Raw genomic sequence first — 22255 nt, 5'->3', positions numbered from 1 at the left:
GTTCACATTATTTTTATATGTATGCAAAATCATAAACAATTTTTCTGGTTTATGATATTTAATTTTGCCTTATTATATATGAAATTTCATCATTATGAAATGACTATGACATTCTTTTTTTTTTTTTTTTTGCGGTACGCGGGCCTCTCACTGTTGTGGCCTCTCCTGTTGCGGAGCACAGGCTGCAGACGCGCAGGCTCAGCGGCCATGACTCACGGGCCCAGCCGCTCCGCGGCATGTGGGATCTTCCCAGACTGGGGCACGAACCCATGTCCCCTGCATCGGCAGGCGGATTCTCAACCACCGCGCAACCAGGGAAGCCCGACTGTGACATTCTTTAAAAACATTTGTGAGTTAATTCAGTATGAATTTTTAGTTCCTTATTTAATTACAAACGGATTTATTTTTATTTATTTATTTATTTTTTTCGGAAGAAAGAAACCCAAGTTTGGATTCTATCTATATCATTTGCCAACTGATTAATGTTGGATTTTTAACCTCCCTTAGCCTCAGCTTCCTCATTCACAGAAAATTGGGGGCATTTTGTACAAATGGTATGATGGTATAATAAATGTGAAACAACGCTTCACTTGCCACATAGAGGTCACTCAATATTCATTTCCTCTTTCCATCCATTTACTTTCCCAGTCCATACTTGCAAGAGCAACAAGCATTGATTGTAGATTCATGTTGTTTAAGAGGAGTGTGTTGATCTTCCTCCATTCTGTCCTAACTGAACACCCCAGCTGTCATGAGCCATATTTGAGGAGCAAGCTTTCTTTGAGGCAGACAAAGATGCAGGCTGTAATTGAAGGACTTTGTCACAGAAGTAGGACCTCTCTAACCATATCTCAAATAGAACAACTCTTTCTACCATCCTCCTGAAGTAATTTATTTTCTAAGAGAATATATGGAAAATTTGGAAGAGAATTAAGGTAGGTAGAGGAAGGAAGTGTGATGTGGTGGGGTTTTTGTTTTATTTTTTCAGTTTTTTTTTTCTTTTTTATAACATCATAACATTTTTTTCCAATAGTCAATACTGTTTTCCTGGGACTTCCCTGGTGGACCAGGGATTAAGACTCCGCCCTTCCAATGCAGGGGGCATGGGTTCAATCCCTGGTGGGAGATATAAGATCCCACATGCCGTGCAGTACAGCGAGAAAAAAAAAAAAGTACCATTTTCCCTAAAAAGCAAGCATCCTGTAATTATAACATTAATATTGAAGCATTGTTTAATAACCCTTAAAACAAGTTCATTATCCTCATTCTACAAGTTTAACTGTTAGAAAATCAGTATCATCATATCATGAAGTTAGAGACTAGAATTATTGTTAGAATTTTCCATCTCACTGCTTAACGTTGTGAGTGATGTTGCCCTCATGATAGAACGCCTGCTATAGTTGGTTCTACTTTATTAATATTTGGCAGCCCTTGATTCCATTTACTGCTAAATATGTAAACAAAATGTTGGAAGAAGTCATCACAGTCTGAGGCAGAAAGGATTTCATCAAGCACTCAATCAGTTGTATCTGAAGAAATAAACCAGCCAAAGACCACCTCAAATGGATTTATTTAGCAGCAAGCAAAATTTTTCATTGATCATATCTAAGATGTTCTGTTTAGGTACTATTAAGGTTAATAATTTTAAAAGCACATAGCTAAATGTTATGAATTGGACACCAGAGAGCACAGAAAAAATTTCATGCATATAACTCTACAGAACTATGGAAAATTGTCCATCTCATTTCCCTTCTCAGGTGGTTTTCAAGTGCTTAGTTTTATTTTGATTCTTTTAAAAAATGCAGCACAATTACTTGTAAATATTAAATAATGTAAATTAGAATGGACTGATCTTTTGTTCTGAAGAGATGGCTGGCCAAGGTTTCAGGAAGCGTGGACCCTTGTCCTTACTTTCACTCATCAAAAATTTGTAAACTCATTCAAATCACCCAACTTCTCTCAGCCTCACTTCTTTCATCCATAAAAATAAGAGTATTGGACTAAAGGCTCATTCATGTGCCAGGATTTGAACTGCAGTGTACTCAGAATAGTTCAGTTGTGGTGGGAGAATTCGAAACTATTTCAAAGTTCTTCTCAATTAGTATTTCCAAAGCATTGCATATGAAAATATACAATATGAAAATAAGAAGGAGGCACAATGAATGTCTTCTTCACCATTTTATATTATAACTTTTGGATCACAGCTATATGTAGTCTTTACTTTTAATTCTTCTATTTTTCTCTGTAATTTTCAGCACTTTTTATTTAATATGAGAATTACTTGTCTTTCATCTTGCAAGGATGTTATTTGAAATCATCATTTTATGAGTGTTATTAGAATTTCTTTATTAGAAAGCATTTAGAGTCATTCAATCTTATTGGTTATCTTTTATACCTAAAGCCAATCTAACCTTTTTCTCAGTATAATAGAAGTCCCATTACCTCGTCTCTTAACTATCACAAAAATGCAAGTGTTTTTAAATGTGGGATTCATTACACACAGCAATATTCTAAAATAAAGGGACTCTAAGATTCCCTAATGTAAAGTGATTAGAGAAATTTGAATTTTAATCTATTTAACTCCCATCAGTATCATTTCCATTATAACTTTTCATCAACATTGGGACAACACTTCACCAACACAAACAAAGCAAAGGAGAATTCCAAATTCCTACAATTGAAGCATATCAGTTGTCATGCTGTGCTTGTAAATATTTTATGTTGGCTCAAGACTCAGAGTAAATGTGTTATTTTTCTCTGTTTACAAATAAATAGGTACTTTTAAAACTTCAGTTCGGATACATGGAAGTATCAGTGGCATTCTATTGTAGTTGGTTTTACTGAAATTGGTCTGTTGCTACTATACCTCATTTTTATTTGACACTATTTTAATGACATTATATTATACTAGTAAAAAGTTGGTTGGTATTGATGCACATGGGGAAAGGACTTATTTCATATTATAGAGCCTTGTGTATCTGTATTTATGAACTCCCATGGTACTGAAGTAACATACTAGAACCACAAAAATAACCATATATCTTCCAAATCATTTGAAGCATTATATACTCCAGGAGACCCTCACACATTTAACTCCATCTTCACCAGACTCAATCCTCTTCATGGTGAGTGGGATTCATGGGCCTATTTTGAAAAGACACAACAATACCTGGCATACTTGGTGGATGTGAATATGGTAATTAGCTCTAAATAGAGGGGGAAAGACTGTTGGTGGTCTTTATAGCTGATATACATAAAACAAATACATCAACTAAGCTGGCCACTAAATGAACTTGGAGAAGAGACAAAATAAATAAATAGATCGATGTAAAGATAAATAGGAGGGGTGAATTTGTAGTTTAGCTGAGACGTAACACAACATACTAGTATCCCCACCTGTTTTCTAAATATTTTTATGATCTTGGAAAATGTTTCCCACTTCTTTCTCAAGATGGAGATGGCCCAAGGTAATAGACATAGAGCCCAGGCGCAGACTGAAGTTGGGGATGGGATGCTCGTTGCCATAGTGGCAGCTACACTGTTGGCCAATAGTGGAAATGAAATGTCAGGCTGAGAACAGTCTTGTAGGGAGTCCTCAAGATCACTGACATTATTCAGAAAACAAACCGCACATTTAGTACTCACGGAAAGGAAGCAGACTGTATGTTTTTGGTTACATCTGTGTGTCCAGCCCATAACATCAGCAACTACATCTGGGCATGAAGGAGTGCCCTAGGTCAGTTTTTCCAGGACAGCAATTAAATTAATGATTTTGGAAGCTTAAAGGTCTCAGAATATGGTGCTACTCATTTGAGGTCATTCTAATTAAGTTAAGCATGCTTTTTTATTCTCAGAATCTGTAAGGAAGGCCAACGTCTGTTTTTTCTTTTCATAAAAGAATAACCACAATAGAAGTCTGGAGTGAAAATAAGCCCAAACAGATTTCTCCTAGAAAACATCTATTTCTTATTTATCTGGGGTTTATTTGAGAAAAATGATGCTTGTAGGATAGTAGCAATAAAACATAGTAGATTATCACATAACCAAAATTTATCCTGAAATGAGACTACATCTAGTTTTAAAAAATCAATAGATATAATAGAGTCTGAAATTTGGCATTTGATATTGCATTTATTCTTTAGTTAAAAACAGCAATGAATTTGCAGAAACTATATTAACAGCAGCAGAATTATAAAATTTAAAAGCATTTTTCTGTATATATCACTGTCCTAGGTATTGTATAAAGAGAGTTAACAAACATGGGAGTTGTTATGTGTTTAACACTTAAAACCATATTATATGTGGGCATACAGATGATTTGGACAAAGGAATTAATACGACACAAGTGTCTGACATGAATAAATATTTGAATAATAATATTAATATTGTATATGAGAAGAAGGGAAATTTCATAATCAGGTAGGATGATATATTAGGGAGAGATTTGCATATTAAGAATGAGACCCAAAGGAAATTTCTACCATGAGGATATTTTAGGAACTGACCAATTATTCTAAGTAATTTAATCATAATAATTACCATTATTATGATAGTAACAATAATAATGAACCACTATTTTAGATGGCGGTGTATCTACTATGCTATTATAATTTCTTATTTTAAAACTTACTTCAGAGACATCCTTGCCTGAAATAAATGATAGAACATATTAAATGTAGAAAGATACTTAGCTTGAGATGAAAAATTATTTAAATCATCCATTACAGGAGAAGGGTAGAAGACAGAGAATTGCCTGAAACAGTTCAAAACCATGCGTAACCTCCTGCTCCTTTCCACCAGCTCTGTTCAAAGGTGATATATACACAGCAAGCATTTCTATCCTGTTTAGAAGACGGGAAAACCGAGACATAAACATTTAAATATTTTACTCAAGACTAACGAGAAAGTAAGAAATCCACATGAAGAAAATGTTCAAGTTTTTCAGTCCTTTCACTTTAGCTCATGCTGCCCTTGTAAATGTTTATCACTTATCATTGAGGGTTTCTCAAATAGTACCATGTATAGAGAAACTCATACTATTTGAATTAGCATTTTCATGACAGTTCTCTAATAGAAAACACAAATACTTCTTTCCAGAGTTTTAAGTGATATCGAAGAAAACCTGATGTGATAAGAGTCCTGAATATTTTTTTAATTGGCAGGTACAATGACAAGAGTGGATAAAATTGGGAAATAAATTGACTTCTGATTTTATTCTCACATGTTGTATATTCATTTGCTGAACAGTTTTTATGGTCTACATGAGCTGAGCTAGAAATATCTACATTGCTACACATGAAAGCCAAGCTCACAGTGAGGTCCAGAGCTGAAGGAAGTTTAGGCAGGAAATAGAGAGTCACTGAGTCATGTCATGGGAATGTATGGCTAGTGAGCTTTGATAACATTCAGCTAAACCACACTGTTGATTTTAGAAGATTTGTCGTGGGAACCCTAAGTGGAGTCCTTACCCTCTTGGGGTACATTCGTTTTTATGTTTCCTACTGTATTTAAGTGGTTTGAGATAGTTATTTCTTTTTTTGGTGTGGCAGCAGAGAAAACCTTGAAATGTAACCTCTATAGAGTGTGTCACATAAGCTGTCTATTTGGCAATTGTCCTAAGTGGCCAACTGGTCACCCTTATTTTGCTAACTATAGGGGGAAAAGCCAAGCTAGGGCTCCATTTCAATCAAAAAACTATTTTGCTTAAACTTCCAGCCAGGTTTACTGGGATTACAAACCTATCATCCAATCCTGTTGGCCACTGTTCTACCTTCTGCTCTCTTTTTACTGATAGTAGACAATGACCCAATGCAATGTGTCAAAAATAAACTGAGAAAACTAGTGCAACGGCCAGGGGAGACAGAGCAGGAGGGCCTCTTAAACTCTACTGGTTCTGTTTAAAAGTCCTTTCCGTGCACTCTGACATTTGCCTCCATCAGGGCTGTTGCTGCTCAGTTCCCCATAACCTGGGCATCTGGCACACCTTCCTACTTAGACCCTGTTCTTCCAAGTACTAATTCGTTCATTCAATTCAACAAATAAGTATAGGAGACATACTGACTGCCAGGTACTGTTCTAGAGGCTGGGATACAACAGTAAAAACAAGATCTCTGCCCTCCTACTTCTTACGCTGGTGGAGTGAGAAAACAATAAACAAGGTTGAGTAAAATATGTAGTATGCTGAATGGTGAGAAGTGCACTGGGGAAGAAAAGAAAGAAAAAAAAACAAGAAAGAGGGTAGGGAGTTGCAGGAGTGGAAAGAGTTTGCAGTTCTAGGTTGGCTAGTTGGTGAATGCCACACTGAGAAGGTGGCGTTTGAGTCAATATGGGAAGGAAACATCTGCTGTGCATCCACCCTAAGGGCTGGAGTTCTGGAAAGAACTGTAGCTCTTTTTGCCCCAGTTGTAAACGAACATTTGAGGTGAGCAACTAACCCTAGTAGTGTGACATCATGACAAGTACAGTTTAGAGCAGGGTGGGGCTAAGTTCCTTGTGCAGGTTAGACTCTTCTCTTACACTTCCAAGGTACAACTTCAGCATTGAAATACGACTCACAAATCACTGATTACACATGCCATATAATTCATACTCTTTGGAATTTTTGCTAAATACTTTCATTGGATTTAAAAAAGCAAAGCAAAACAAAACAAAACAAAAATGCTTCTCCAGATTAGAGTGTCTCCCCTTCTAATAAATTATTAGGATTTCTCCTAATAAATTATTTCGGACTCCTCAGATTTTAGGTAATCAAATCACTAATGTTTCCAATGTCATATTAATGTCCTCTAAGCTGACTCAACCTTCTCTCATTCACTTATTCAAAAATACTTGTTGAATGCCTACTGTAGTGCCAGACACCAGGAATACAATGGAGAAATGTTTTTCCATCTTCCATTTGGCATTTTTCCAAAGTCTGTTTGTGTCACCCTTTGGCCTCAGCTTAGAAGTTTCATTTTAATCTTTTACTCAAAACAGCCTGCCCATCTGCCAGTGGCAAATCCTCCAGTATGTCGTAAGCATGTCACGTGGCTATGTGGCATAGTTAATACCTACTAGCATCCGTCAATGTATGACTTCAAATTATTTCCCCAAAGCAAAATGAACATGTGGAATTCCTTAAAACAAAACAAAAAACACAAACTTTTGAAATAAGGTTGCACACTGTTATCATTAAAGTCAATTATAATTAAAGTCGAACTTATCATTTATACTTCAGATAATATTATTCCCATGATTATTTTAAATGAAAGTTTAAAACAATGGGTTTTTTAATTTAATTTTTTTTATACAGCAGGTTCTTATTAGTTATCTATTTTATACATATCAGTGTATACATGTCAATCCCAATCTCCCAATTCATCCCACCACCACCACCACCCCCACTTTCCCCCCTTGGTGTCCATACGTTTGTTCTCTACTTCTGTGTCTCTATTTCCACCCTGAAAACTGGTTCATCTGTACCATTTTTCTAGATTCCACATATATGTGTTAATATACAATATTTGTTTTTCTCTTTCTGACTTACTTAACTATGTATGACAGTCTCTACGTCCATCCACGTCTCTGCAAATGACCCAGTTTCGTTCCCTTTTATGGCTGAGTAATATCGCATTGTATTTATGTACCACATCTTCTTTATCCAGTCAACTGACGATGGGCATTTAGGTTGCTTCCATGACCTGGCTATTGTAAGTAGTGCTGCAATGAACATTGGGATGCATGTGTCTTTTTGAATTATGGTTTCCTGTGGGTATATGCCCAGTAGTGGGATCGCTGGATCATATGGTAATTCTATTTTTAGTTTTTTAAGGAACCTCCATACTGTTCTCCATAGTGGCTGTATCAATTTACATTCCCACCAACAGTGTAGGAGGGTTCCCTTTTCTCCACACCCTCTCCAGCATTTGTTGTTTGTAAATTTTCTGATGATGCCCATTCTAACTGGTGTGAGGTGATACCTCATTGTAGTTTTGATTAGCATTTTTCTAATAATTAGTGTTGTTGAGCAGCTTTTCATGTGCTTCTTGGCCATCTGTATGTCTTCTCTGGAGAAATGTCTATTTAGGTCTTCTGCCCATTTTTTGATTGGGTTGTTTGTTTTTTTTAATATTGAGCTGCATGAGCTGTTTATATATTTAGGAGTTTAACATGTATTTAAAACAGAGTCCTCCAGCTCCGTTTTTCTCCCTGAAGATTGCTTTGGCTATTAGAGGTCTTTTGCGTCTCCACACAAATTTTAAGATTTATTGTTCTAGTCCTTAAAAAAATGCTATTGGTAACTTGATAGGGATTGCATTGAACCTGTAGATTGCTTTGGGTAGTATAGTCATTTTCACAATATTGATTCTTCCAATCCAAGAACATGGTATATCTCTCCATCTGTTTGTATCATCTTTGATTTCTTTCATCAGTGTCTTATAGTTTTCTGAGTACAGGCCTTTTACCTCCTTAGGTAGGTTTTTTCCTAGGCATTTTATTCTTTTTGTTGCAATGGTGAATGGGATTGTTTTCTTAATTTCTCCTTCTGATCTTTTGTTGTTAGTGTATAGGAATGCCAGAGATTTCTGCGCATTAATTTTGTATCCTGCAACTTTACCAAATTCATTGATTAGCTCTAGTAGTTTTCTGGTGGCATCTTTAGGATTCTTTATGTATAGTATCATGTCATCTGCAAACAGTGACAGTTTTACTTCTTCTTTTCCAATTTGGATTCCTTTTATTTCTTCTTCTTCTCTGATAACTGTGGCTAGAACTTCCAAAACTATGTTGAATAATAGTGGCAAGAGGGGCTTCCCTGGTGGCGCAGTGGTTGAGAGTCTGCCTGCCGATGCAGGCGACACGGGTTCGGACCCCGGTCTCAGAAGATCCCGCATGCCACAGAGCGGCTAGGCCCGTGAGCCATGGCCGCTGAGCCTGCGCGTCCGGAGCCTGTGCTCTGCAACAGGAAAGACCACAACAGTGAGAGGCCCGCATACCGCAAAAAAAAAAAAAAAAAAAAAATAGTGGCAAGAGTGGACATCCTTGTCTTGTTCCTGATCTCAGAGGAAATGCGTTCAGTTTTTCATCATTGAGAATGATGTTTGCTGTGGGTTTGTTATATATGGCCTTTATTATGTTGAGGTAGGTTCCCTCTATGCCCACTTTCTAGAGTTTTTATCATAAATTGGTGTTGAATTTTGTCAGAAGCTTTTTCTGCATCTATTGACATGATCATATGGTTTTTATTCTTCAGTTTGTTAATATGGTGTTTCACATTGATTGATTTGCATATACTGAAGAATCCCTGCATCCCTGGGATAAATACCACTTGATCAATGGTGTATGATCCTTTTAATGTGTTGTTGGATTCTGTTTGCTAGTATTTTGTTGAGAATTTTTGCATCTGTATTCATCAGTGATATTGGTCTGTAATTTTCTTTTTTTGTAGTGTCTTTGTCTGGTTTTGGTATCAGGGTGATGGTGGCCTCATAGAATGAGTTTGGGAGTGTTCCTTCCTCTGCAATTTTTTGGAAGAGTTTGAGAAGGATGGGTGTTAGCTCTTCTCTAAATGTTTGATAGAATTCACCTGTGAAGCCATCTGTACCTGGACTTTTGTTTGTTGGAAGATTTTTAATCACAGTTTCACTTTCATTACTTGTGATTGGTCTGTTCATATTTTCTATTTCTTCCTGGTTCAGTCTTGGAAGGTTATACCTTTCCAAAAATTTGTCCATTTCTTCCAGGTTGTCCATTTTATTGGCATAGAGTTGCTTGTAGTAGTCTCTTAGGATGCTTTGTATTTCTGCAGTGCCTGTTGTAACTTCTCCTTTTTCATTCCTAATTCTTTTGGACTCTATTGATTTGAGTCCTCTCTCTCTTTTTCTTGATGAATCTGGCTAAAGGTTTATCAATTTTGTTTATCTTCTCAAAGAACCAGCTTTTAGTTTTATTGATCTTTGCTATTGTTTTCTTTGTTTTTATTTCCTTTATTTCTGCTCTGATCTTTATGATTTCTTTCCTTCTACTAACTTTGGGCTTTGTTTGTTCTTCTTTCTCTAGTTCCTTTAGGTGTAAAGTTAGATTGTTTATTTGAGATTTTTCTTGTTTCTTGAGGTGGGATTGTATTGCTATAAACTTCCCTCTTAGAACTGCTTTGCTGCATCCCATAGGTTTTGGATTATCATGTTTTCATTGCCATTTGTCTCTAGGTATTTTTTGATTTCCTCTTTGATTTCTTCAGTGATCTGTTGGTTATTTAGTAACATATTGTTTAGCCTCCATGTGTTTATGTTTTTTTTCTCTGTAACTGATTTGTGTTTTGGTTGGAAAAGATGCTTGATATGATTTCAATTTTCTTAAATTTATCAAGACTTGATTTGTGACCCAAGATGTGATTTATTCTGGAGGATGCTCTCTGTGCACTTGAGAAGAAAGTGTAATCTGCTGTTTTTGGATGGAATGTCCTATAAATATCAATTAAATCTACCTGGTCTATTGTGTCATTTAAAGCTTGTGTTTCCTTATTAATTTTCTGTCTGGATAATCTGTCTATTGGTGTAAGTGAGGTGTTAAATTGCCCCACTATTACTGTGTTACTGTCGATTTCCTCTTTTATAGCTGTTAGCATTTGCCTTATGTATTGAGATGCTCCTATGTTGGGTGCATATATATTTATAATTGTTATATCTTCTTCTTGGATCGATCCCTTGATCATTATATAGTGTCCTTCCTTGTCTCTTGTAACGTCTTTATTTTAAAGTCTATTTTATCTGATATGAGTATTGCTACTCCACCTTTCTTTTTTTTTTCTTAAATAAATTTATTTATTTTATTTATTTATTTTTGGCTGTGTTGGATCTTCACTGCTGCGTGGGGACTACTCTTCATAGCAGTGTGTGGGCTTCTCATTGCGGTGGCTTCTTGTTGCAGAGCACGGGCTCTAGGCGCACGGGCTTCGATAGTTGCGGCATGTGGGCTCAGTAGTTGTGGCTCACGGGCTCTAGAGCACAGGTTCAGTAGTTGTGGTGTGCAGGCTTAGTTGCTTCACAGCAAGGGGGGGGTCTTCCCAGACCAGAGATCAAACCTGTGTCCCCTGCATTGGCAGGCAGATTCTCAACCACTGAGCCACCAGGGAAGCCCCCTCCAGCTTTCTTTTGATTTCCTTTTGCATGGAATATCTTTTTCCATCCCCTCACTTTCAGTCTGTAAGTCTCCCTAGGTCTGAAATGGGTCTCTTGTAGACAGCATATATATGGTCTTGTTTTTGTATCCATTCAACCAGTCTGGGTCTTTTGGTTGGAGAATTTAATCCGTTCATATTTAAGGTAATTATCAATATGTATGCTCCTATTACCATTTTCTTAAATATTTTGGGTTTGTTTTTGTAGGTCCTTTCCTTCTCTTGTGTTTCCCACTTAGAGAAGTTCCTTTAGCATCTGTTGTAGAGCTGGTTTGGTGAAGCTGAATTCTCTTAGCTTTTGCTTGTCTGTAAAGCTTTTGATGTCTCCTTCAAATCTGAATGAGATCCTTGCCAGGTAGAGTAATCTTGGTTGTAGTTTTTTCCCTTTCATCACTTTAAATATATTGTGTCACTCCCTTCTGGCTTGTAGAGTTTCTGCTGAGAAATCAGCTGTTAACCTTACGGGAGTTCCCTTGTATGTTATCTGTCATTTTTCCCTTATTGCTTTTAATAATTTTTCTTTATCTTTAATTTTTGTCAGTTTGATTACTATGTGTCTTGGTAAGTTTCTCCTTGGGTTTTTCCTGCCTGGGACTCTCTGTGCCTCCTGTTCTTGGGTGGCTATTTCCTTTCCCATGTTATGGAAGTTTTTGACTATAATCTCTTCAAATATTTTCCGGGCCCTTTCTCTCTCTCTTCTCCTTCTGGGACCCCTATAATGCGAATGTTGGTGCGTTTAATATTGTCCCAGAGGTCTCTTAGGCTGTCTTCATTTCTTTTCATTCTTTTTTCTTTATTCTGTTCCGCAGCAGTGAATTCCACCATTCTGCCTCCAGGTCACTTGTCCATTCTCCTGCCTCAGTTATTCTGCTATTGATTCCTTCTAGTGTATTTTTCATTTCAGTTATTGTATTGTTCATCTCTGTTTGTTTGTTCCTTAATTCTTCTAGGTGTTTGTTCTTTAATTCTTCTAGGTCTTTGTTAAACATTTTTTCATCTTCTCAATTTTTGCCTCCATTCTTTTTATGAGATCCTGGATCAACTTCACTATCATTATTGTGAATTCTTTTTCTGGAAGGTTACCTATCTCCACTTCATTTAGTTGTTTTTTCTGGGGTTTTATCTTGTTACTTCATCTGGTACATAGTCGTCTGCCTTTTCATTTTGTCTATCTTTCTGTGAATGTGCTTTTTGTTCCACAGGCTGCAGGATTGTAGTTCTTCTTGCTTCTGCTGTTCTCTCTCTGGTGGATGAGGCTATCTAAGAGGCTTGTGCAAGCTTCCTGGTGGGAGGGACTGGCAGTGGGTAAAGCTGGGTGTTGTCTGGTGAACAGAGCTCAGTAAAACTTTAATCTGCTTCTCTGCTGATGGTGGGGCTGAGTTCCCTCCCTGTTGGTTGTTTGGCCTGAGGCGACTCAGCACTGGAGGCTACAGGCTCTTTGGTGGGGCTAATGAAGGGCTCATGCCAAGGAGTACTTCTCAGAACTACTTCTGCTGGTGTCTTTGTCCTCACAGTGAACCACAGCCACCCGCTGCCTTGGCAGGAGACCATCCAACACTAGCAGGTAGGTCTGGTTCAGTCTCCTATGGGGTCACTGCTGTTTCCCCAGGTCCTGATGTGCACAGTACTTTGTGTGTGCCCTCCAAGAGTGGAGTCTCTGTCTCCTCCAGTCCTGTCAAAACCCTACAATCAAATCCCACTAGCCTTCAATGTCTGATTCTCTGGAAATTCTTCCTCCCATTGACAGACCCCCAGGTTGGGAAGCCTGACGTGGGGCTCAAAACCTTCATTCCAGTGGGTGAACTTCTGTGGTATAAGTGTTCTCCAGTTTGTGAGTCACCCACCCATGGTTATGGGATTTGTTTTTATTGTGATTGCGCCCCTCCTACCGTCTCATTGCGGCTTCTCCTTTGTCTTTGGATGTGGGGTATCGTTTTTGGTGAGTTTCAGTGTCTTCCTGTCAATGGTTGTTCAGCAGTCTCGCAAGAGGGAGTGAGCGCATATCCTTCTACTCTGCCATCTTGAGCCAGTCTCTTAAAACAATATGTTTAATGAACAATATTGTTATTTCATGACACATCCAGTTTTTGCTAAACACAAAGTTTCTCCTTAAGCTCAAAATTATCAATCCATTTGATTTCTTTCTTTTCAGCAGTGTTCCAATTTCAATAATGACTTCAAAAATTATTTTCGTCCCTCAGAAAGGAAGGAATATGATAGGTCATATTTTTGGTCTGATAATTCTCCTAAAATCCTCATGCAAATAATGAAAGCTAACAAAGTGGGCAGAGATGAGAAAAGAAAAGTAAGTTGAAGTGATTAGCCCCATGACCCTTGGCTGTTTCTTGAGTTTTTTAAATGCAAAGCCACCATTGTTCAGATTAATGGAATGAACACATTCAATTTTGGCCCCAGGAGATGATAAATAAGTAAATTACTTGGTACTTTAAACTAAAATCTACTTTAAATACTTTATAAAAAGAAAGTGTAGGGACTTCCCTCGTCGCTCAGTGGTTAAGAATCCACCTGCCAATGCACGGGATACGCATTCGATCCCTGGTCCGGGAAGATCTCACATGCCGCGGAGCAACTAAGCCCACGCGCCACAACTACTGAAGCCTGTGTTCTAACCCGCAAGCCACAACTACTGAAGCCCGTGCGCCTAGAGCCCGTGCTCCACAACAAGAGAATCCACCACAGTGAGAACCCCGTGCACCACAACCAAGAGTAGACCCCGCTTGCCACAACTAGAGAAAGCCTGCACGCAGCAATGAAGATCCAATGCAGCCAAAAATAGATAAATAGGGCTTCCCTGGTGGCGCAGTGGTTGAGAGTCCGCCTGCTGATGCAGGGGACGCGGGTTCGTGCCCCGGTCCAGGAGGATCCCACATGCCACGGAGCGGCTGGGCCTGTGAGCCATGGCTGCTGAGCCTGCGCATCTGGAGCCTGTGCTCCGCAACGGGAGAGGCCACAACAGTGAGAGGCCCGCGTACCGCAAAAAAAAAAAAAAAAAAAAAAGATAAAATTAATTAATTTAAAAAAATCTTAAAAAAAACTAAAAATAAAAAAAAGTGCAAAAGGAAGTTTTAATGGGTAAATTGTTTTCAGATATCTACATTTACCCTGTTTTTTTCTAAATTGATTGGAGTTGAAACACATAAAGAAACATTTAATTTCTCTAAATCATTTATTAGAAATTGGTCAGAGGAAGAAAATGAGAAATAATATGATATCTTCTTAGCTTTTATTACAAATAAGTATACAAATGTCTGTGTACTAAACCACCAGATTAAGTTTTAATTTGGTTTACCAAGAGATACATTTCAATAACACCCTGAAAAGGCTTAATTATAGTTAGTTGCCTTATGGAAGTTTAAAAGGAAAACAGCAAGCCATAGGATTAATTAACTACCTATGGATTATGTAACTTGATGTCCATTTTTTTAAATTGAAAGTTGATTTTATATTAGTAATTCTAATAAAATTTGATGGCCTGAACTAGTTTATTAATAGTGGAGAAAGAGATGTGAATATATTTAAAGATATTTAGAAGCTAGAATCAATTAGATAAGGTGAGAGGTTAGAAGGAGATAGAAGAATCAAGGATGACACCCAGCACAGGAGGAATACCAAGTCCAGTCAGAAAGGGTGTGTTCAACTGGAGATGTATTAAATTTGAAGGAGTTGAGGGTTAACCCAGTGAGATGGTTATTGGGCAATTAAATATGAGTCTGAAATTTAAGTGGAGAACATTTTAAAGAAGCATGACCTAAATGTTTTAAATACATGTAATACAAAGTCCTATATGATCATAGCATAAAAAATAATTAATTCTGTGAGCCAGTATCAAAGAAGGCTACAGCACAAAGATGCTATTTGAAATTAAAAGATAGGTAGGATTTCAGTAGATGGAAAGAAGGGAAGGATATATTCCAAGTTGAGGCAACATCATGAGCAAAGATTCAAAAGCTTGAAAGTGATTGATGTTATCAGGAAATAGCTAGTCGTAGAAAAAGCAAAGAATTCATGAAGAAAGATAATGGGGATTGAAGTCAGTAAGAAAGATGACTGCCAAGTACTGGTAATCTTTTAATCTTATTCTATAGAATTTTCATTCTGTTCTCTAGGGGCAGTTGTGATCCTTCAAAGATTTTTGAAGGAGAAAGAACCAGATAACTGGAAATGAGATATTGCAGATATGGAAGTAATTGGGTTTGGTGGCTGAATTTATGTGGGATTGGGACATAAGTACAAATCAAATATAATATTGATATGTCTATTTTGGAAGGCTAGGGTTAATGGAGGTGCCATTAATTAAAAATAGAGGGCTTCCCTGGTGGCGCAGTGGTTGAGAATCCGCCTGCCGATGCAGGGGACGCAGGTTCGTGCCCTGGTCTGGGAAGATCCCACATGCCACGGAGCGGCTGGGCCCGTGAGCCATGGCCGCTGAGCCTGTGCATCCGGAGCCTGTGCTCCGCAATGGGAGAGGCCAGAACAGTGAGAGGCCCGCGTACCAAAAAAAAAAAAAAAAAAAAATAGAGAACAAAGGGGGAGCATCCCAAATGGAGAGTTGCTCTAAGGAGGCAATAGACATCTAAGATGCCACTCTCGAATTGTAGTGATGGAGATGGAGATTGGGTAGTTTGGGTCTTTACAACAGAGATTACTGTAGTTATAGGAGGGAGTAATGAGAAAGAGGAGGACTAAGGATAGAACTTTAGGACATGTCTACATTTAAGGGTAGGGCAAGAGAAGAACTAGAGGAAGAAGAGGAGTGACCAGAGACACAGTAGAAGAACCAGGAGAGGGCAGTAGCATAGAAGCCAAGGAAGAAGCTATGACTAAAGGGGAAATAGAGGTAGACATTTTAAAGCAGTCACAGGTGACTAGAACTGAGATGGGATCTTTGGATTTGGCAAATAGGAGGACACATCTGAGGGAGAGGTCACGGAGAGAACATTTTCAGTCGAGTGATGGAGCCAGAAGCCAGATTACAAAAGGTGAATGACTGTCAGCTGCTTGAACTGCAACAAGTATAAGAGAAGTCTGTAAAGTCGAGGAAAGTGGCTGTGGCGAGGCAGGGCAAGACATTAATTGAAAGGAAGATCTGTATATCTAAGAGGTAAGGGTCTCACAACAGACCAAGGTTAACACTTCTGAGCAAGGAAGTGTTATGAAGGTGCCCAAACTAAGAGCATTCTAGTGATGTGAGTACACCAACATCTCATGAAACCTCCCACAGGATACTCACTCCCCTATACCCCATAGTCTTGGGGATCTCTCTCCGCCTTTTAGAGCATTTACCCTATGTCCATGTTTTGAAACTTGACTCATTTCTTTCCTTTTTATGGGCTATTCGCAATATGTTAATCTCTCCTGTTGTTTATAAGACGTGTAGCCAAAGTAACTTCATAGATATTTAACATTTGAATTATTTTTAACATATAAGAGCAGCCCAGGGACATTGAAAAAGCATATATATATATATATATATATATATATATATATATATATATATAATGGTAACGACAAAGTCAACCACAACCACTATTACTATAGCAACAGCAACATTAGCTACTGCTAAGATTTCCTTTTCTTTGTGCTAGGACAGTGCTAAGAGCTTTCAATGGATTATCTCATTGAATCCCCACACAGTTCTATGAAGCAGGGACTACTAACATCTACATTTTACAGATGAAGAAACCATGTTTAGAGAGACTAAGTTGCCCAAGGTCACAGAGCTTACGAGTGGTGAAATGATATGACAGAGACTGATACTATACTTCTTTTTTATTTTTTTGTGGTATGCGGGCCTCTCACTGTTGTGGCCTCTCCCATTGCAGAGCACAGGCTCTGGACGCGCAGGCTCAGCAGCCATGGCTCACGGGCCCAGCCGCTCTGCGGCATGTGGGATCTTCCCTGACCGGAGCACGAACCCGTGTCCCCTGCATCGGCAGGCGGACTCTCAAACACTGCGCCACCAGGGAAGCCCTAGAACTTCTTTATATATTCAGATATTAACCCTTTGAATGTGATATACCACAAATATTATTTTCCAGGTTGTCATTTGACCTTTTATTTTACTTCATTTTTTTAAAGTGATTGTGGAGATCAAATTGTTATGGAATTTAGATTCCACTGGACACATTGAAAAGAGTGATGTCACAGTTTCATTATAAAATAAAATATTTACAATATACCAGGACTTATATCCTTCACTGTTATTTAAATATATATTGAAAATTTTTAGATATCAACTTTAAAAAGTATAATTTTTTCAAAGTTCTTTTAGGAGATTCCTGATGAGGTACCTGAGGAACAACGTTTGAAAGTTTTAGGTCCTCATCAATAATTTCAGTAGTTTGACACCATGAAACAAAACAGCCTGTGCAGGTATCAGGAAAGATGATGTGACTTCGTAGTCTGAAAGGGTGAAGTCCAAACTCTGCCAGTTACTACAGGCAGGTTACAAACCTATTTGAGCCACCGTTTCACCATAAATAATATATGGAGACAATAATGTACCTTCCGCATGGGGTCATTATGAAGATTAAGGGATAATGTCAATGTGTTTACAATATAATAGACCATAAATATTTTCATACTGTTTAGGTAGTTAACAAAATGAAGGCGTGGTTTGCCTTACCAGACTATCGTTATCTAGGATCAAATTACTTCCCTCTGATTTTTCTTCTTCCTTTTCACAGCCTGCATAAAAATCTAAGGAAGCTATTACGTGCTAGTATGATGATTTTGGAATGCCATTCATTCATTTAATAGTATGCTTCTATTTATATTATCTATATCAGGAATTATGCTAAGTGTAAAGATTCAAAGATAAGATATGATCCCCACCCTCTCTAAGAACTAATCATGAACTAAGAGAGGCTATAACAGGTAAACAAACGTAGTCAGTGCTGTGCTATTTTTGCGATGACAGAGGTATACAAGCATTGGTGCTGCAGCACAGAGCTCTTAATTCAAGCTGAGATAGTCAATGTTTTCCAATCAGATAATAACAAGGTAAACCCTAAAGAAGGAAAAGAAGTTAGCATAACGGACTGACGAAGATATTCTAGGAACAGGAAACAGAGTGGGCAAACATTCAAGGGTGAAAGAGCCAGGAAGCTGCCCTTCCTTCAGTAAGGATAGAGCAGTGTGCGCACTTGAGAATGACAAAAGGCGGGCCTAGAGATGAAGCTAGGAACCAGGACATGGAGGGAGGGGCAGGTGCTGCCAAGGAACTTGAATTTATGCTGAGTGCTGTCAGCAGCAAATTGTCATCATCAGATCTGTGTTCTCCAGAGATCACTTTGGCTGCCACCTGAAGAGTTCATTGGAAAGAAAACCACATAAAGCTTTTATAGTCATTCATTCATTCACTCTTCATTCAGTTTTTCAACAATTATTTATTGAGGTCCTACATGTTCCATTGTGTGAATATACCATGATTAATTTCTCTATTATACTGTAGATGGATCTCTGTAGTTTCTAATTTGGGGCTATTACAAAGAGGACTTTGGTGCACATAGATATGCATCTCTGGGTCCTTCTAGGAGTGCAGTTATTATGTCATAGTGAATACACATTCACTTTTGGTAGATGTGCCGAAAAACTTCTGCTGGTGGTTGTGCTACTTTGCACTCATACCTCTCCAAAATATGTTTGCTATTGTCAGTCTTTTAAATTTTAGTCATTTTGTTGGGTGTGTAATGGTATCACATTGTGGTTTCAATTTTCATTTCCTTCCTGACCAACAATATTGAACATAATTTCACATGTTTGTTGGCCATTTGGATATCTTCTTTGTGTCTCTTCAAGGATTTTGTGCATTTTTTTATTCGGTCTATATTTTATTTGATGTGTAAGACATATGTGAATATTTTTTTCATATACATATTTATTAAATGTGTGTGTTTCTTCTCCCATTATATGAACTGACTTTTCATTCTTGATGTCTTTGGATGAAAAGTTTTAAATTTTAATATAGTCCAGTTTATCAATTTTTTTCTTTTATGATGAATGCCTTTTATGTTCAGTTTAAGAAAGCTTTGACTTCTTCAAGGTCAAAGAGATGTTCTCTATTTTCTTGTAAGATCTTTAGTATTTTACTTTTCACATTTATGTCTGTAATCCATATGAAGTAGATTTTTTGGTGTCTATTCTCTCCAATTCCTAAAAATGTTTTCTACTTAACAATGGATAGGCTCAATTTCTTTTTTTTCATTAATTGAAGGCAGGGCGCATATCCAAGTGAGTGTAGTGGGATTAAAGAGAGGACATGTGATTGCTCACTATGAGGAGAACCCGAGAATTTTAAGGCGCTTTATTTTATCTCTTCAATGAATACTTCTTAAGTTGTCCCATCCAAAGCATTTTCTATCTCCTTTAAATGTGATGGCTCTTATTGTCTGTACCAGAGCTTCCCAAACATTTCACACTGTGGTTCTCAGGGAAGATACAATAGATATTCTTTCAGCATTTGAGAGTACATTAATGAGGCTTCTCATAGCTGGAAGTAATGAACTGGGGCATTGGCTACCCCCAAACCCTACTTGGGGTCATAGGGGTAGAGGGGATCAAGATCTTGGCACACCTGTAACCCGTTCATGGCACACCTGATAGAAAGCTCTGGTTTATGTCACTGATTTCAAGTTTATTTACCTTTTATGTAATAAATTGTTGTGCAGTGAGTTGACCGGTGCTTCTTAACTTTTAGATTCATCATAATCACATGAAGGGTTTATTAAAATACAAATTTCTGAGCTTCATCCCCAAAGCTTTTGCTTCTGTATGTCTGGGGTGGGGTCTGAGAATTTCCATTTCCACCAAGTTCCTGGTGATGTGATGCTGCTGGTCCAGGGACCACACTTTGAGAAGCACTATCTAAACCTTCTAACTCTCAGCACAGTGCCTGTATACGTAGGTGGCTTTCAGTATCTTTCGACTGTTGACCATTTGAACAAGTCAATGAGAAATGAAAAAATAACTCTTATTTATCCTTAAGGATTTGGTATAAATACTCCTCTGTGAAGCGATCTCTTACCTTTCAAGGCAGAGTTAACCTCCTCTTCATTTGTATCATTGTTGAAACTTATACATATTTTCATTGGTGTACTTAGCACATTCTTTTGTAATTATAGCTTACAACTATGTCTAAAAGTATGTATTTTGAAGTCAGACAAATATGGCTTCAGATGTGAGGTCTGACACTTATTAACTCTGTAAAATTGAACAAATTAACAGCTCTGAGTTGTTTTTTTTAAATAGATCTTTATTGGAGTATAATTGCTTCACAATACTGTGTTTGTTTCTGTTGTACAACAAAGTGAGTCAGCCATGTGCATACACATGTCCCCATATCCCCTCCCTCTTGAGCCTCCCTCCCACCCTCCCTATCCCACCCCTTTAGGTTGTCACAAAGCATCGAGCTGAAATGAGACAGCTCTGAGTTTTAATTCCTTGTTTTTAAAGTATAGATGATACTACCTAATCTGGATTTTGTATTACATGGGGCTCCATTGCAGACCCTTAATAAATGATAATGCTCCTTCCATTCCAGACCCCAGACCCAGTCCCCTGAGGCAGGATGGTATCCTACTCATTCTTGTATCCCCTGTGTCTAGCACTGTTCCTGGAACATGGTACACACTGGATAAATGATGAATCAACAAGCCAACCAGCAAGTCTAAGAACACCCCTGGATCATAAGTATTTTAGGCCTAACTTTTTCCAAAACCTATAGTTTCGTTTCAGTGTATGTTTATGGAGAAATCACTCAAGGGTAAAGTTTCTGAGGCTATGTCAGAGCCTTTGAGGGAATACCTGAGCTACCTGAGTTCGGGATAGACTGTTTTCTACAAATACCTTTGAACCAGAAAGGAGTCAAAGATATTGAGACAATTTCACATTCCTCTTGGACTTGGCCAGGACTAAACTGAACACCAGGACTATGGAGAAACCACAGGTTGAATAATTTGTCTACACATATTCTCGTCAATGTTTGACCAGCTTCACACTTAAAGAGCCCCAGGTCCCATCTTCACATACACATGATTCTACACCGTCCTAAATGGATTAGAGAGCTGAGTAGCTGAGGGTGTTTCCTGTATGCACTTTTGCTGTATGAGGGAGTGTCGCCTGTCTTAGCTTTCAGTACTGAGCAATAAAACTGCACTGAGTTATATAGCAGCATCAGTATATGTCAGTGGTTCTCAACTGGGTGATTTTGCTCCTCCGCCCCTGCTAGGGGACAGTTGGCAATGTCTGGAAACATTTGGGGTTGTACAGGTCACAGCTTGGGGGAGGGTGCTACGGGTGGGCATCTGGTTGGTAGAGACCAGGGATACTGCTGACCATCTGCAACACACGGGGCACCTCCCCACCCCACCCCCACTGTGATGACAAAATCTTTCCAGCCTCAGATGTCAGTAGTGTCAAGGCTGAGAAATTCTGGCATGTGTTTTTCTTTTTTATCATTGAATTTTGGAAAAATAATTACAAACTGAGGGCAAAGTCTCAAATAAAAAAGACTTGTTATGAAAAGTAAACAAAGACAACCACAACAACAAAAAACTGGCTACATCCACACTCTTGAGGAGATTATAGGTAAAAAAGAAAAGCACCATCTGTTTTATAAGTTGATGAAAGGTGAGTGTACAATGTAATTTCATTTGCCAGCCTTCTATTTTAGAAATGAATTCACATAGTTATAGATATTGTATCTTTCTCTGAAAATTGGCTTTATGTAAAAAGCATCTAAAATAAAAGAATATTCTTTCTATATAATTGACTTCATTTTGTGTTTCAGCTATGTAGAAAGTAGCAAATTTAGGTTAGAAGTATCTCTAATGCTGCTTGGCTTATTAACACTGCAAAGATTTGTGTCTGTTTCGAAAGGATCCTTGAACATTTCTCCAGAAGGTCATTTTGTTTTGCTTTAAAAAATGAAAATATGTTTGTCTGCATTGCAGACAGGAATAAAATCAGATGGTCACATGCCTTTTCCCCCCCAGAGCCGAAAAAGCAGGGAGCTAATGTGACTGAATGGTCAATGTATCCACTCTGGTAATCAGTTACTTCTGAAACACAGTGTAT

At 38.0% G+C, this 22255-nt stretch overlaps 1 long non-coding RNA gene across 1 annotated transcript in view; it reads left to right on the top strand.

Moving 5' to 3' along the window:
- LOC141276978 (uncharacterized) overlaps positions 1-22255 on the top strand; it is a 75261-nt gene that overhangs the window by 28276 nt on the left and 24730 nt on the right. The window lies entirely within an intron of this gene.

The sequence above is a fragment of the Tursiops truncatus genome, chromosome 18 (genome assembly GCF_011762595.2).
Source record: "Tursiops truncatus isolate mTurTru1 chromosome 18, mTurTru1.mat.Y, whole genome shotgun sequence".
Classification (NCBI taxonomy): domain Eukaryota; kingdom Metazoa; phylum Chordata; class Mammalia; order Artiodactyla; family Delphinidae; genus Tursiops; species Tursiops truncatus.
Note: the sequence above shows the minus strand (reverse complement) of the source record. Positions and strands in the feature narration are given on the sequence as shown.